The following is a 13555-nucleotide window of genomic DNA, read 5'->3' on the forward strand; positions in this document are numbered from 1 at the left end:
AGAGAAGAAACAAATAAACACAATCAGAAATGACAAAGGGGACATTATTAATATTTACCCCCTTAAATAAATACAAAATACCTTCAGAGACTATTATGAACACTGCCATGCACAGAAACTAGAAAACCCAGAAAAAATGGATACATTACTGTAAACATACAACTTCTTAAGACTGAACCAGGATGAAATTCAAACTGAACAGACTAGTAATGACTTTCAAAATTAAATCAGCAATAAAAAGCCTACCAACAAGAAGAAGCCCAGATCCAAATGGATTCACAGCCAAATTCTACCAGAGGTACAAAGAAGAGCTGGTACTATTCCTATTGAAACTATTCCAAAAAATTGAGGTGAATGGATTCTTCTCTAGCTCATTCTATAAGACCAGCATCACCCTGATACCAAAACCTAGCAAAGACAGAACAAAAACATAAAACTTCAGGCCAATATCCTTCATGAACATGGATATAAAATATTAGCAAACTGAATCCAGCAGCATATCAAAAAGCTAATCCACCACAATCAAGTAGACTTTATCCCTGGGATGCAAGGTTGGTTCAACACATGCAAATTAATAAATGAGATTCATCACATAAAAAGAACTGAAAATAAAAACTATGTTATCTCAATAGATGCAGAAAATGCTTTCAATAAAATTTTGCACGCTTTTATGTTAAAAACCTTCAACAAACTATTAATAGGTATTGAAGAAATATATACCTCAAAATAATAAGAGCCACCTATGACAAGCCCACAGCCTACATCATACTGAATTGGCAAAAACTGGAAGTATTCCCCTTGAGAATTAGAACAAGACAAGGATGCGACCACGCATTTCATCTGTGCTGCAGCATGTTTGCTTTTTAATTGGGAACTCCTGCTTCTCCTTGCGTCAAAATGGACCCCAACTGCTCCTGCTCACCTGGTGGCTCCTGCTGCTGTGCCGGCTCCTGCAAATGCAAAGAGTGCAAATGGACCTCCTGCAAGAAGAGCTAATGCTACTGCTGCCCTGTGGGTTGTGCCAAGTGTCCCCAGGGCTGCATCTGCAAAGGGATGCTGGACAAGTGTAATTGCTGTGCCTGATGCCAGGACAGCCTTGCTCCCAAATGTAAATAGAGCAACCTGTATAAACCTGATCTTCCTTTTTTACAACCATGACCCGTTTGCTACTTTTTTTTCTATGAAATATGTGAATAGCAATAAATTGATCTATCTGGAAAAAAAAAGACAAGGAGGCACACTCTCACCATTCCTGTTCAACATAGGACTGGAAGTCTTACCCAGACCAATAAGGCAAGAGAAAGAAATAAAGAGCATCCAAATAGAAAGAGAGGAAAGCAAACTATCTCTGTTTGCAGATGGTATAATTTTATTTCTTGAAAACCCAACAATCTCTGCCCCAAACCTCCTATATCTAAGGAACAACTTTAGCAAAGTGTCTGGATACAAAATCAATGTACAGAAATCAGTAGCATTCCTATACACCAATAACATCCATGCTGAGTGCCAAATCAAGAATGCAATCCCATTCACGGTAGCCACAAAAAAGGATAAAATACCTAGGAATACAGTTAACCAGGAAAATGAAAGATCTCTACTATGAAAATTATCAAACACTGCTTAAAGAAATCAGAGATTACACAAACAAATGGAAAAACATTCCATGCTCTTAGATAGGAAGAATCACTATTGTTAAATGGTCATACTGCACAAAGCAATTTACAGATTCGATGCTGTTCTATCACAGTACCAATAATATTCTTCACTTAACTAAAAAAAGATTTTAAAATTCATATGATACCAAAAAAGAGCCCAAATAGCCAAAGTAATACAAAAGAAAAAGTGAGAGGCATCACATTACCTGGACTCAAACTATACAACAAGCCTACAGTAACCCAAACAGCATAGACCTGTTACAAACACAGACACATAGACCAATGAAACAGAAGAGAGAGCCCAGAAATAAAGCTACACACCTACAATCATCTGATCTTTGACAATGTCAACAAAAACAAGCAATGGGGAAAGGGCTCCCTATTCAGTAAATTGTGCTGGGATAACTGGCTAGCCATATGCACAAGATTAAAACTGGCTTCCATTCCTTACACCATTGACAAAAGTAAACTCAAGATAGATTAAAGACTTAAATGTAAAACCCAAAACTACAAAAACTCTGGAAGAAAACATAGAAAATACCACGCATTTCATCTGTGCCGCAGCATGAAGGCCCTGGACAAAAATTTGACAAAGATGCCAAAAGCAATTGCAACGAAAACAAAAATTGACAAATGGGACCTAATTAAACAAAAGAGCTTCTTCACAACAATAGAAACCATCAGCAGAGTAAACAGAACCCACAGAATCGGAGAAAATATTGGCAAACTATGCATCTGACAAAGGTCCAATATGCAGAGTCTATAAAGAACTTAAACAAATTAGCAAGCAAAAAACAAGTCCATTAAAAAGTCAGCAAAAGGACATGAACAGACACTTTTAAAAAGATGACATATAAATGGCCAAAAAGCATATGGAAAGATGCTCAACATCACTAATCATTAGAAAAATGCAAATCAAAACCACAATGAGATACCATCTCACAACAGTGAAAATGGCTATTATTCAAAAGCCAAAAAAGTAACAGATTCTGGTGAAGCTGCAGAGAAAAGAGAATACTCATACACTATTGGAAGGAATGTAAATTAATCCAGCCACCACGAGAAGCAACTTGGCAGTTTACTCAAAGAACTTAAAACGGAACTATCATTTGATTTAGCAGTTCCATTATCGGCTGTATACCCAAAGGAATGTGAATTGTTCTGCCATAAAGACACATGCACGCGTAGGTTCACTGTGGCGCTATTCACAATAGCAAAGACATGAAATCAACCTAAGTGCCTGTCAATAGTAGACTAAATAAAGAAAATGTGATTCATATACATCATGGAATACTAAACACCCATTAAAAGAAATGAGATAATATCCTTTGCAGCAACATGATTGGAGCTGGAGGCCATTATCCTAAGTGAACTAACACAGGTACAGGAAACCAAACACTCCATGTTCTCACTTAAAAGTGAGAGTAAACACTGAGTACACAGGGACACAAAGAAGGGAGCAATAGACACTGGGGACTTCTTGAGGGTGGAGGGTGGAAGGAGGGTAGTATCGAAAAACTACCTATTAGATACTGTTTATTACCTAGGTGATCAAATAATATGTACACTAAACCCCCACAACATGCAATGTCTCTGTAGAACCAACCTGAACATGTACCTTTGAAACTAAAATAAATGTTTATTAAAAAAAACCTATCTTTCTGAGAGAAGTGCTAAACACAGATGGGTATTGAGCTGTCATTTAGATATAGTTCTAGGCTGAATTTATATGTCTTAGATTGTGTTCTTGCCTCTGCCACGTGGTAACTCAAAGTTCCCTGAATTTTTCCAGTGTCAGCACCTCCAAGTAAGCTTTCAATAAATGTTACTATAAATATGACACAGAAGGGGTAGTCGATAAGTTTTTATTGATAACGATAGTGGTGATTACTCCCCCCGTGCAAAAACTGGGCTAATTTCTCTATTTTGGAATGTTCATTACTTAAAATTGAGAGAGGAAAGGACTTTTGGGGGCACTAGGCAAGAATCTATATATATTTTTATAGAAATAAAATAAAAGATTTAAACGACTATCAAAAGAAACTTTGTAGAGAAAGCTGAGTAACCAAGCAGCAATGCAATGAAGTGGAATGAGAAGAGCCTAAGTCTAGCACTCCCTTCTTCTGTGGCAGGAGAAAAGGCAGTGTTTTAGACTCCATGTATGATATACACTTCAGAGAATGTGTAACATCATCAGGTAAAGTTGCATTATTTTTCCTCTCACTATCTTCCAGAGAGTTTGTAGTCCATTTTCTGTTACTTATGAAAGAATACATAAAACCAGGTAATTTATAAGAAAATGAATGTATTTCTTACGTTCTGGAGGCCGAGAAGTCTGAGATCAAGAGCCCTCATGATTCAATCATCTCTTAAGAGTCCCTCCTGCCAATTCTGCCACATCAGGGATCAAGTTCCAACATGAGTCTTGGAAGGGACATTCAAAGCACAGCATAGAGTCACTGTGCAAGTTCTCCCAAATGAAGATGACTGTCCCACGTTAGTCAGCAACTGCTCTGTCATGAAATCCTTTCTCAGCGTTGAAGACATGTTTGGTTTGGTTGTCTTGCTAATGCCTGACATAAGTACCAAGACTGTCAAACTTCACACAACAAAAGAATAAAGCCTCACCTCCTGCAGAGAATGGATACAACCAAAAATGACATATTTAACATTAGAGTTTCTAGACTGGAATGACTCTGCAGATCCTCTGCCTCATCCCAGGACAGACTTCAAAGTTGAGGTGCTTCTCATATTTTCCATCTGTCAACACGCAGCATTTACCTGTTTTTCAGAACTTGTAATTACCTAGCCCAGGTAGGTATGGCTAAAGGCATTTTTCTAACACTTGTCACTTTAAGAAAAGGGAACTTTACAGAAATTGTTCATTCTTATACAATCCACTCCAAAATCCAACAATTTTCTCTTTTCATTCATCTTCCAGAAATCCTATATCCAAGACAAATGGGATTTAGTGTAGCATGCCTTCGGTGATACCACAATGAACAAGACTATTTTAAGAATTCTATTCATCAATTCTCAATAAATATTATGATACTAGCACTTAGGCATTCTAAAGTGACTTCCTAAGTAGATCTCAAGCTCTTTAGCAACACAAATGCATTAAACATTCTAATTCTCTTGCAAAACAAGCTAAGAGGCTAGAGCTAAAAGATGATTTCCGTAATGTAACTGCATAGCAAGTAACCTAGAAATGGCCCATCTCTGAAAAGAGAAAAGGTGGAGAGGGAGGGAGATTATGATACCAGCAAATTGATTTGAGTACTAGCACCGTCTCGTCCATTTCCAAGTCCAGTTTACCTTGAAGCATTAGGTTACAATGAAAGATCCACTTGCTTGTCAATCGGTTATTTAAGAAACATTTATTAAGTGGCTCTGGGGTGCTGACTCTGGGTTAGATCCTAGGGATATAATGAAGAAAAGCCCTTTCCTTGTGAAGTGTGCAATCCAGTAGGGCAGAAACACCTACTTTAAAAACAATAATAAAATACTGTGCAATAAATAAAATAATGGAAGTGTGTCTAGAATGTAGAGAGAGCATGTGGGAGGTAGTGACTAACTTTATTTGTGTAAGAGGATGAACAGATATTTTTTAATTGCCCTAAGATGCAATATTCAGTGTGGAGGGTTAAATAGGAGTTTGACAGTGTTGTAAGTATTCTCTTTCTAAAGAAAAGGTATTCTTGTTGATAGTAATAAATGTGTTGCAACAAATTTTTGTGACTTCCCTAAAGACAGACTGAAAGATCTATGTGTGAGTTAGAAGATAATGGGCTTTTCTGCCTCCATCTGCTACTTCAAGTGTAGTGTTGTGAGGGCCTAACCAGTAAATCACAGAAAAGTACTTCTTTTTGTAAAGATATGACTGTCCTTATGGTCTCTGTTCCCTCTACTCTCACAGCTGCTTATAAACAGAACTGGAATTGGAGAAGAAAAAATGGCCAATTCTTGTGTTTTACAAATGAGGAAATTGTGACCCTATGAGGCTGTTTTTCCACAAACTCCTACATAGTTAGAGTCCAAAACCCAGAGACACTAATCAGATTGCACTCTTGTTCCACGGAGAACCTCAAGGATCACAGGTCATTCTACCTCCCAGCCACCTACTCAAAATTAATCAAACGTCCTTACTTCACACAGACTGTGAGCTGCTTAAGGGCAGTGTCTCAAGATAGAATATGTTTTGCTGTGGAAAAAGAAATAGACCTGAAAATCACAGTGGTTTCAAGCAACAAAAGTTTATTTTTTACTTACACAAAGTCTCAGGTGGATCATGGGAATTTCTAGTGCTCCTCCATTCAGTGACGCAGGGATCTAGACTGCATGTTGGGATATATTATCTAAATATTTGGCTTCCAACATTGCCACATCAGGAAGGGAGAGTAGTAGCAGCACACTCACTCCTCGTTTTGTTTTTGTTGTTGTTGTTTGTTTATACTTTAAGTTCTGGGATATGCGCAGAACTTGCAGGTTTGTTACATAGATATACACATGCCATGGTGGTTTGCTGCACCCATCAACCCAGAATCTACATTAGGTATTTCTCCTATTGCTATCCTTCCCCTAGCATCCCAACCCCTGACAGGCCCCAGCATGTGATGTTTCCCTCCCTGTGTCCGTGTGTTCTCATTGTTCAACTTCCACCTATGAGTAAGAACAGGTGGTGTTTGATTGTTTGTTCCTGTGTTAGTTTGCTGAGAATGATGGTTTCCAGCTTCATCCATGTCCCTGCAAAGGAAATGAACTTATCCTTTTTATGGCTGCATAGTATTCCGCAGTGTATATGTGCCACATTTTCTTTATCCAGTCGATCATGGATGAGCTTTTGGGTTGGTTACAAGTCTTTGCTATTGTGAACAGGAGCACACTCACTCTTAACTGTCTCAGCTCAGTCAAACCTTCCCTGTCTATTGGTCAGAAACAGTCACGTGGCCCCAATACAACTGCAATGGTGGCTGGAAAATATAGAAACTATGTGAATATTTTATGAGCACTAAGACTCTGTTTAAGCTAATGAGGAATCCACTATGTTCAAATAACTTTTTAACACTATCAGAGGATACAAAAATATACAGGGAATAATTACTGTGTTTGAGAAGCTAAGGGCCTAATTTTGAAATTAAACATAAATATACAGCCAAACTGAATAAAATTAGTCATAGCCAGTAATATGGACTAAATGAGAAGTGAACGATTGTTAAGATAAAAGGAAAGAGAAACCAAGATTTAGAGTGATTAGCAAATCCAGTCCTGTATTCATTTGTATGCTGAACCTAAAGCATTTTTCCCAAAAGATCCAAAAGCCACTTGCTTCGGGGTATTGTTTTTTAACTCTAAGGACAAGAAAAAAACAATCAAATAGAAACAGTAACAGTTTTGGAAATCTAGTTGCAATCACAGGAACAATGTTTAGGGATTATTTCTACCATTTTTTTAAAAATCCAGCGAGACAAATAAGCCATATCCTATATGAATATGAAGTATAGAATGTGCAGCTCTCTACTTCATATTCATATAGGATACACTCATGTTAGTATAGGATAGGCTCATATTAGGGTAAGTTATCTGACTGCCCCTAATACATATCAAGACTTCCTAACTGTGCAGCAATAGGAAGTGATAGCCAAGGGACAACAAAGGACATTTTTAATAGAAACTCCCTGGCATTTTGAGCAATATATGAATCATTTGAGAAATATTCATTCTCTGTCCAAATGCTGACCTTTTTTTACCAGTTATCATTAACCTTAAGTATGGGGAATTAAGAGCCAGCCATAACATTTTACAACCACATTTTAGCCTGATCTCAAGCTTAAAGGTTTGCAGGTACCAGGTGTATAAACTGATGCAACACTTCTGAAAAAGCAATTTAGCAATATAAATGATGAGTCTTCAAAATATTCGTATGGTATAACAACTAATTTCCTTTGTAAAAAATCAATCCTAAACTAATGCTGACAAAGATTTCACATGAGGAGATTCATGTAGCATTTTTTATCATTGGGAAAAACTGCGGACAATCTAACTTTCCAATTCTGGGAAATGATTGAGCAAATGAAATTACATTTCTATATGAAACTATTATGCAACCATTAAACCGGATGATTACAAATGCAGCATTATCTATCAAAATGGTAAATGATCATCCTTCAAACCAATATTTTTACTTCTAGGTCTCTCCTACACAAAAGGTTTACAAGTGTGCAAAATATGTTTTCACGTTCAAAAATGTTTGTTTCAGGATATTTATGAGATGAAATATCAGAAAACATGGATAAGGAATTATCTAAATAAAGATAAATCTAGAAATATTAAAGTGAACATTCAAAATTTACTAATGTTATGGAGGAAAAAGTTGTAAACAAATAAACAAACTAAAAATCCTATTTTTAAAAATTGTTAATTATATATCTAGTTATAGACAATAACTTAGATTTGCTTGAGGAAGTAGGTTTCTTTTTAAAATTTTATGCACCTGTATATTTTCAAGTTTTATTATTTCAAGCATGTGTTGTTCTAACTGAAATTTAAATGTTTCTTTTAAAAACCTACTAATAATGAACAGAGTGACAAACAGAAAATGTTACAGGTAACTTTTAATTATATAAGAAAAAATGCTTATAACAGAATCTTAAATTGAAAAACTGGGCAATACAATGTCACATATAGAGTATTATGCAAACTGTAAAAACTATCACAGAAAACTGGAGCAAGAGAAATATGTCAGAATACTAATAGTATCTCCCTGTTGGTAGTAGAGTAGAACTATTTGTGGGAGGGTTGATGAAGGCATAGTCTGCTTCCTCGTATTTGTATGTACTTTTTGCATTTCTACAAAACAAATGTTACCTGTATAATCTTGTAGTGGGAGAAAGCTAAAAAAGAGAATCAAATATTTTAACAAGAAAAGCATCAAGTTACCATAAATCAGAAAGAGTCGGGACCATAACACTATTTTTCCTATAGATGCTCCTTATTAAGACTTTCCTTCTGCTACATATTCTATTTTTCAATCCTATGTTTTCATATGAATAAGACCACCTTACTCCTTGCAACCAGCAGATGCAACTAGAATGATGTGCAACTAACTTTCCTGTAGCCTCTTGTGGTGATTAAAAACAGAGCCACAAATCTTTGATACTTCTCTCATTAACAGTATTTCCACCTCTTGAGTTAGGTCAGGCTCACAACTACTTCAGTGAGTACAGTTTGGTGCAAGTGATACTACGTGGCTTCAGAAGATAGGTCATAAGAGGATCCTCCTTGTTCTCTGGAGCACATACATACTCTTGGCACCTTGAGCTGCCAAGTAAGAAGTCTGGCTACCCTGAGGTACCCTGAGGCTGCCATGTTTTGAGGGAGTGCAAGCCAAATGGAGAGGATAGAGGTAGACACACACCAATCAATAGTCCCAGCTGAACCAAGCCTTCAATCCATTTATCCATTACCAGACATGCAAGTAAGAAAGCTTCCAAATGATTCCAGTCCCTAGTCATTTGAATCTTCCCAAGTAAGACTCAGACATTGTAGAAATTCCGGCTATTGTGTAACAGAAACAAGATCATCCATTCTTTGCTCTGTCCATATTCCTGACCCACAGAATTCATAAGCAAATAAAATGGTTTTTTTTAATGCCTCTAATTTGGGGGCGATGGTTATGCAGCAATAGATGTGTAAAATATCCCTTCTCCCAAATATGTAAACATATCCAAACTCTTTTCATAAACGTTCATAATATTTTCCTTAATAGAGAAAGAATTTTTTTCTAGACTTTTCCTTTTGCTTCTAATGCTATATACCTTAATCCCTTTGAAATTAGAGTCTGCAGGCCAGGCATAGTGGCTCAAGCCTGTAATCCCAGCACTTTGGGAGGCCAAGGCAGATGGATAGTTTGAACTCATGAGTTCAAGCCAGCCTGGGCAACATGGTAAAACCCCATCTCTACCAAAAAAAAAAAAAAAAGGAAAAATTAGCTGGGCATGGAGAGGTTAAGGTAGGAGGACGGCTTGAGCCTGGGGCAGAGGCTGCAATGAGCCAAGATAGGGCCACTGCACTCCAGCCTAGGTGACAGAGCCAGACCATGTCCAAAAAAAAATTGTACAGTTCTTTATTCATTGCCTGAATGATTGGATTATTTTAATGTTTGTTTCTAGGTTAAGCATTTTGAATGTGATTTCCACTTAATAATAACAGGTAGCATGTATAGAAGATTTTCAAGAGTTTTTCATATATTATTGACTTTAAATCTCCTAAAATTTTAATCCCCAGTAGGTACTGTCCATATCTTCTCATTTTAAAGTGAGGAAGTTGAACAAAAATAAGCTAAGTAACTTACCTAAGGTCACACACTGATAAATAGCAAAGCCAGAATTCAGCCCAGACAGCTTGTAACCAGAACCCTTGCTCTAAGCCACAGAACTAGACTCTTTCTCTTCCTCTGTTTGTGCTCAACACACAGAAATGATAACCTTCCAGGAACATATATCTCAGAGCCAGTTATGAACATAAGACAGTAATAGTTCTGCTTCCTGAAAAATAGATTGCATTTCTATTTTACTGGTATTTCTTGCAAAAAAAGACAAAAATAAAACCCAAAAAGTCTAAAGCTACATAAATTAGAGGAGAACAAAGAGAATGTAAAAAAAGAAAAGATAGAAATGGATCCCTGTGCAATGGACCCAAGTGAGTGGCTAAGAATTTCTAGAAGGAAGGCATCTAATAGTAAATCAGTTCTGAAACATTTATTAGAATGTATAAAGGAAGGAAGGGAGGAGGGACAGAGGGAGGGAAGGAGGGAGGGAGGAAACTAATAATGGAATGGTTGAAAAGATTCAAGGCCAGTGTGCATGGGAGCAGAAGGGAATATTAAAAAAAAATAGCTGAAAAGAGGAAAACTACTTATAAATCTGGTTTGAGGGCTTAAAAATGCCTTCAACAACAATAAGAAATACCTACCTTTGAATAAATTCAGATCACGAACAAATTTCCACTCAGTTAATTTCAGAGGTAAGAAATGCTCTGAAGTGATGGACAGAAAGAAAAAAGAAAATTTGTTTTGTATCTGGAAATTTTATGGGACTAAGTAGAGAGGCTGTTTATTTAATAATCTGTGACCTAATTATATCTAAATCTATTTCAGATTCTCTGTGCAGTAAAGGAACTACCGTGGCAAATAAGATGGAAGGGGATAGAATGTGCTAACATTTAAGAAAATACAACTTCAACCACGAATATTATTAACTTTTTTAGAAAGGAGGAAGTTAATATTTTAAAGAAATATGAAAAATAAGTCAAACAAATTTGAGAAAATGAGTGAGGGGCCAAATGTAGAATTTTTATAGAAAAAAATGCAATAACTATCACACACAAAGTCCCTTTTAAAAAATTTGTTGCCATGAATAAGAAAATACCAATTTTAAACATTCTTTAGTAATAAAAAAGGAAATAGACTTCTGGATCTCCTTTTTTGGGGGGGAAACGTTATTGATTTAAATGAAGGACTCTGTAATCCAAGCAGAAATAACTCCAAATACTCAACTGTTTACTGAATATGTGTTGAATACTCACTGTACAGCAGGCACACTACCAGGTAATGGGGATCTAATAAATAACTGACTTAAATCCTTCTTGAACATTTCTCAAAAACTGTAAAATCACTAATGCATCAATCCTTGGCCTAAAGGATGGGTCAGTTTTCCAGTGCCTCTTCTTGTATCTAATACTGAGTGTTTGTCATAAAAGAAATATTCATTCATGACCTATTCTCATTACCATTTTATTCATGTGAATTCCCAAAGATCATGGAGAGTATCAATCAAATACCATAAACGGAAGAAAAAAATCTTACGAACGGAAACCTAAAATGAGAACATAAGTCAGCTGCTTCTAATAAGACTGTGCTAGAAACTAGCTGCATGGCTCTGTAATCTCTTTGATCCTTAGTTAAACAATAACAGTGAAAAAACATTAGCTTCATTTCACAGACAAAGAAAAAGTCCCAGAAGGGTTTAGTTATGGAACTGTGGCTAACAACCCAGGCCTGTGCTCTTTCCACTTGCTATTTCATGCTGTCTTCATTTTTCTTGTCTTCTGTCTGCTCTTTATATGAGTAGGATCCCCTTAATTTGTAAGGAAAGTCCAATCCAAATTTGAGTAAAAGGAGGGGATTCATTGACTCAAATGTACTGAGAAGTCCAGAGGCAGCAGAGCTTCAGGCATGACTGAAGCCAGGTTCTCAACTTAGATTGTTAGTACTTAGTTGTTGCTCTCATTCTCTCTTGATTTTGCTTATCTCTGTTACTCCATCCACACACAGAACCTCCAGTTGTCCTATCAAAATCCATGAGATTTTATCTTGTTGGACCAATTTGGTCATACAGCAATTCTCAATATGCAAAAAGTAGAGTCAGCCCCACCCAAATCACACAGAATGAGGGTATAGGAGGGGTGATTTCACTCAAGAAAAATAAGATTACTAATATTAGAAGACTGGAAAATGATGCTGGGTGGTAAATAAAATCCAGTGTCCATGCCACTGTCACATAGCTCTAGCTACATATGTCCGTCATTTGTATCAAAGTTTCATTAACTTTCTATTTAGGCGTCTTTAATCTTGGGTTGCCTCTTTGCTTTGATCTGTAAAATTCACTTTGGAAAAGTCCCATTAAAGATATGTCTACATAACTATACAAACTTGAGGAACTATTTTCAAGTCTAATTTCACTGAATTACAGAGAAAGTATACTTAAGGATAAGTTTTAGCATCTTTCATGTTCTCCAAATATAGAAAAGTAGAGCTGCATCTTAGACTTGTCCAGGATACTCAAATCTGAAAAAAAGCGTGGACTGGGTCAAGATTGAGAAATTAAAGGAAAGAATTACCTTGAATTGATGATTCTTCTGTCCACCCTCCTGCTGCTCTGAAAAGAAATAACTATTAATACCTTGAGAAGACCATAATGGCTTCCCATTCTAGATTATTTGCTGTGCAACTCCTTGCACCCAGGTGGTGAAAAAGCTGGAGTGGGTGAAAGGTGTCGGTAGGGCCATGCTCTCTCCAGAGACTCTAGGGGAGAATCTGTTTCCATGCCATTTTCAGCTGGTAGAGCTTCCTTCTTTGGCTTATGGCCCCTTTCCCCACCTTCAAAGCCAGCAGCACGGCTCTCTCAAGTAACTCTCTCATATATCACACATCACCTTCTGCCTTCCATACAAAATTTCTTTCTGCCTCCCTCTCATAAAGACATTTGTGATACATTTAGAACCCACTTGGTTAATCTAGGATAATCTCATCACTAGGTCCTTAACTACTATATGTTTGCCATTTAAGGTTATATTCCCATGTCACATGGGAATATGTGGCTATCTTGGGAGGCAAATACTCAACCCACCATCCCAGCCAAGCCCATCCAGGATGCACCAACCCACAGTCAACCTGGCCTCAAGCCAGGTGGTTTTTTACGTAACATTATTGTGGCAATAACTGATTAACACAGCACCCGTTTCCTAAAGGCCTCCCCTCGATTTTCAGAGCACCTGGTATCCACCAACAAATTGTGACTGTGTTTAAGTGAACTAGATTCAGCATTTATTATTTACAGCTCAAACAAACTGCCTACGCATTTGAGAAACTCTGACAGTGGAATATCAAATTGTAATGCTGAGAACAAAAAACTCAAACTCGATGTTTTTCTTAGTGCTTGAACCATAATAATCTGTTTGAAGAAAATTAACAAAATAAAGAAGTCAGTAGAGGCAGGAAATGTAGATGACTTTCAGTACTTTAAGTGGATGTCACTTATTTTCTAACCAAAGGAAACTACATCAAAACTGTAACCTTCAGGTAGAGGAGATGAATAATTAAGATATGTGTTTTAACACAG

The 13555-nt window shown here is 36.8% G+C and overlaps 1 pseudogene; it reads left to right on the plus strand.

Annotated features, from left to right (window-relative positions):
- The first annotated feature begins 897 nt into the window (after positions 1-897).
- Positions 898-1083, plus strand: LOC100398317 (metallothionein-1X pseudogene; annotated as a pseudogene).
- The last annotated feature ends 12472 nt before the right edge of the window (positions 1084-13555 follow it).

The sequence above is a fragment of the Callithrix jacchus genome, chromosome 3 (genome assembly GCF_049354715.1).
Source record: "Callithrix jacchus isolate 240 chromosome 3, calJac240_pri, whole genome shotgun sequence".
Classification (NCBI taxonomy): domain Eukaryota; kingdom Metazoa; phylum Chordata; class Mammalia; order Primates; family Cebidae; genus Callithrix; species Callithrix jacchus.